General features: G+C 40.6%; 1 pseudogene; it reads right to left on the reverse strand.

The window, feature by feature from the left end:
• The window catches only part of LOC107691096 (solute carrier family 25 member 38-A-like), a 5,436-nt pseudogene extending 2,160 nt beyond the window's left edge, over nt 1–3,276 (reverse strand).
• Nucleotides 3,277–4,604: the final 1,328 nt, after the last annotated feature.

Here is a 4,604-nt window from a genome sequence, read left to right on the forward strand (position 1 = left end):
AGGTGTGGCTGACTCTGAACTTTTATAAAGAATATCTCTTTGGATTTGAGACTTTAGTCTTTGCAACTTTACAGATCTTCTTTATGCACCAAGAGCTTGTAACACTCCAAAGAGAAAGGAAAAATTGAAATCACATCATATGACCCCTTTAATACAGTAGCATTGTAAAACAAATAGTTCTGGGTCTGATCTGATTAGATGAGCTGCGTTGCTTCTTGCTTTATTTGAGAGCCAATCTAAAGCAGCAGAGAGGTGCATGTCAGGAGAATCAGGGCATCTGTTACCTTGTAAATGAATTGCACCACATCTGATGTCCTGCTGAAGACGTTTGGACTCACTTGAATGTGAGTTTTCACCACATCTGCTGGCTGGGTTACAATGGAGGCTAGGATGCCAGCCAGAACCCCGCAGCTGAAGTTTGCTAACGGAGCGTAAGACGACTGACTGATCTCTGAACGAGAGAGAGGTAGTATATCAGTACAGTCTGATCCACATGGCTGTTACACAATCCAACATCACTCCTACTTCATGTTTGAGCCAGTCAGAATGACTGAACTGCTTTTTTATCTCTTATGAAGAAACATTTGTAGACCAAGAGCAAGATTCTTGCCGCCTGATGTCTCATCAGATATGGTGATGGGAAAAATTAACATAAATCGCTTGCAGTTTTTGCAAGCGATTTATGTTCGCTTGCAAAAACTGTGCGTTCACTCACAAGATTTTTGCATTGCCCTCAGAAACTTTTTGTTTGCTTACAAAATTTGTGTTCCTCTGAGAAACGTTTCGTGTTCCCCCTAAGAAAAATTGTTTGCTCAGAAAACATTTGCATCCCTCCAAGAAACTTCCATTGCATTCCCCAAGATATATTACATTTGCCTGTAAAGGGCTCAAAAAAAAAAAAAAACATCACAGTGCAAAATGTTGTTTCCGTAAAATAAATATGAGCTAGAAGTTTCTTTGTAAAATTAACCATTTAGAATGCTGAAATCCTACTTAAATCACACACATACTGTATGTAAAGCTGAAGTGCATACAGTATATTCTCACACAAACCTCGTGGCAGTGTGTATTTGGCCTGGCTGTAGATCATGACGTATATCCCAGAGAATGGCGCATCTCTGAGCAGCGTGGCAGTCAGACCTGAAAACAAAGCCTTCGGTCCCTCCGTCCGACACACACACTGCAGCGCTCCGAACACACTGCTGTACTTATAGCGGCCGCTCTGAAACACACACATACACTACGTTATAGGTCATACAGTGTGTACAGATATACAAAGGTTTAGGGTTTGTAAGCTGTTTTTGAAAGAAGTCTCTTCTGTTCATCAAAGCTGCATTTGATCAAAAATACAGTAAAATTTTAAAATATTACAATCTAAAATAACGGTTTTCTATGTGAATATATTCTAAAATATAATTTATTCTTGTGATCAAAGCTGAATTTTCAGCATCATTACTCCAGTCTTCAGTGTCACATGATCTTCAGAAATCATTATAATATGCTGATTTGCTTGTGGAAACCATAATGCGTTTTATTTTTCAGGATTCTTTGTATAGGAAGGTTAAAAGAACAGCATAAAATAATTTAATGCATTCTTAATGAATAGAAGTATTAATTTCTTTCAAAAAAACCAAATTTTTTCACACACACCTCAAATCGTGTTTTGATGACGGTGACAGGCAGCATGCAGACGCCCACAACACATCTGGCTCTGGCTACCAGCAGTGTGGCCTGTAAGGGCCCTGGGGCCCGTCGGCAAAAAAACGCTGCTTTAGAATGAAATACGTGCTGAAGTAGATGCCGACTCCTGGAATGCAGCGCACAAACGACTGTGGAGACAGAAATACAGAATATAACCATGCAAACACAAACATAACAGAGGTTTCGTACCAAATCAGGTGTGACACTCACAGGCGAAACGCCTCTCCACAGTCCGAAGAGCTTCTCTGTGCGCAGGACACTCACAAACACCGTGACCATGCCGACCCGACCCGACCCGACCTAAGGCACAGAAGACAGTTCATTTAATACTCATTCAGCCAGACTGAAGCCTCGTCCCGTATGTGGACTGACCCGGGCTGGACGCCGTTCTGTAGGATCTGGAGACGTGTTTTCACCAGGTCCAGAGGCTGGAAGAGCAGCGTGGAGCACGTCCCACTCAGAGAGCCGCACATGAAGGCTTTCACAGCCGGATGAGCCTAAATCGAACACACAGAAAGAGAGAGAGAAACCTGTTATGTGGGAGCAACATATTTAAACAAATTTAGTTTTATCTAGTTGCCATGGCAACATTTCTCATTTTTCAACAAATACAGAGTTCTGGCATGAAACTCTAGATGGCGCAGTCCGATACGTTAAACGCGTCATCACAGTCTTGTGAAAAGGGCCCAAGTTTAACAGAGCCCTCCTTCACACGGACCAATCAGAATGCAGGAAAACAAGAGGCTCGGCTAAAGCCCGCCCCCCTCAGAGGATTGACTAATGAATCGGCTGCTTCACTTCTGCAAAAGCTTGAAGTAAACATTACAACAACAACAAACGTACTCCCTGAAAAGAGCCCGCTCAGATCTTCAACCGCATATTCCCGTAACTATGATCATCCACAATGAACAATATTAAACCGCGTGAGCTGAGATATTGCACAGTCAGAGCTGCGGTAACTACCAGTTACACTACCGTATCACTAACTAGATAACATGACTGATATATGACCTATAAAAATGGAGCAAGTTGAGGTGAGCGGATCAAGGCAGAGTATCAGAGTTCAGAGGGAAACTGCAGAACAGACAAAATGATACATTTCAACTAAATTGATGTCCACATCACCCATTTGTATTTTGCATAATATTACATTACTTAGCCTATATTCTGATGCATAGTGTTAAAAAAAAAACACATTTAACATCTTTAAACAAAAAAAAATCATCCAACAAATCAACATTTAACAAAAAACATCTTTTAATGCTTTTGCGTTCTCTCGCAAAACATTCCCCTGCAAACTTTGCGCTCGCTTGCAAAACCTGGATGAGTTGATAAAAAACAATATTTCAATGCTCTTGCGAGCGAATACGCAATACGCGAGAGAACGCTGAAGTTTTGCGAGCGAATGAATGCCAGTAAGTTTATCGATTAACTTTTTTCTTTTCTTTTTTTTAAAGATAGGCCTAATATAAGAAACATTAGTTCAACGTGTCAAAACGTGTTTCTAGAAGTGTACAGGTTTGCAAAAAGCAATTAAAATACGAACACACAGAAGCTTACCAGTGAGAACTCCATGATGTTTGAGATGATCAGTTCTTGAGCAGCTCGGCTTCTGAAAACACCAGTGATCTGAGAATGAATAACTGACAGCATCTCAATTTCACACACACACTCACACACTCACACACACACACACACACACACACACACACTCACACACACACACACTCGAAAGAGAAATTAAAGAAGTCAAGTGAGCACCAGTCGGTCCAGTAAAGCGCTGCTGTCTGTCCTGCTGCGCACGCGCTCCCCAGGTAGGTATAAGAGAAAGGGGCGGGGTCTAAAGCAAGGTAAGTAGTAAACTCGATTTGATTGGTCAGCTATAACGCCTGCAAGACCAGTGACCAAATGTAACGGCTGAGAAATAATAAATGCAACTATATAAAATACAGTTTATCCAATATATCTAAAGCAGAATTCTAAACCGAACTTTTAGGACTAACAGATTAGCCTATTAAAATTAATGAATTAATTACGCATTTATCTAATAAATGAGAGAATGATGACATAGCTACAACAAAGCTTATCTCTCACAAAATAAAACAATAAACTAGTAAAAAAAAAAAAATCTCAGTGAAACACAATCTTTAACACAGATTGAAAGGGTGTAGATTCGCTTCAGTGTAAAGCAGATAAACCCGCTCAGAAGCGCGTTGGAGTCCTTCAGCTCTGCGAGGCGGTCAGTGTGCGTGCTCTCGCGGCGGAGCTCAGCAACGCTCTAAACAGATTATTGGACTATTTCATGAGCATATTCTATATATCTATATTCTCAAAGAACTCGTAAAAGAAAGCATTTTCATCAGTAATGATCAAACTAGACTAGAATCTAGACTAGAAAGTGGGAACTGAATGTGCACAACTGAAATATCCACAAAATAAACACCAACACTGAAATAAGAGCGTGCAGTTTATGTCAATCAGATGCGCGTGAAGGTTTTCTTTCAGAATCATCATTGGTCCAATTCATATTTAATATTAAAGGGGTCATATGATGCGATTTCAATTTTTCCTTTCTCTTTGGAGTGTTACAAGCTCTTGGTGCATAAAGAAGATCTGTAAAGTTGCAAAGACTAAAGTCTCAAATCCAAAGAGATATTCTTTATAAAAGTTCAGAGTCAGCCACGCCTACCTAAAACGGCTCGTTCTAACACGCCCCCACATGTCTACGTCACGATGTGGGAATATTTGCATAACGCCGCCCAAATGTTCACACAAAGAAAGAAGGCGTAACTTATATTCTCGCTGTAGTATTGTTGTTCCCGCCGCCATGTCTGTGTGATTCGTTGTGAAAGCGAAACTACTTTGTTTGGTCTTCCAAAAGAGGACGATATCGCTTCGTCATG

Source organism: Sinocyclocheilus anshuiensis, unplaced genomic scaffold (genome assembly GCF_001515605.1).
Source record: "Sinocyclocheilus anshuiensis isolate Anshui unplaced genomic scaffold, SAMN03320099.WGS_v1.1 scaffold30, whole genome shotgun sequence".
NCBI lineage: Eukaryota > Metazoa > Chordata > Actinopteri > Cypriniformes > Cyprinidae > Sinocyclocheilus > Sinocyclocheilus anshuiensis.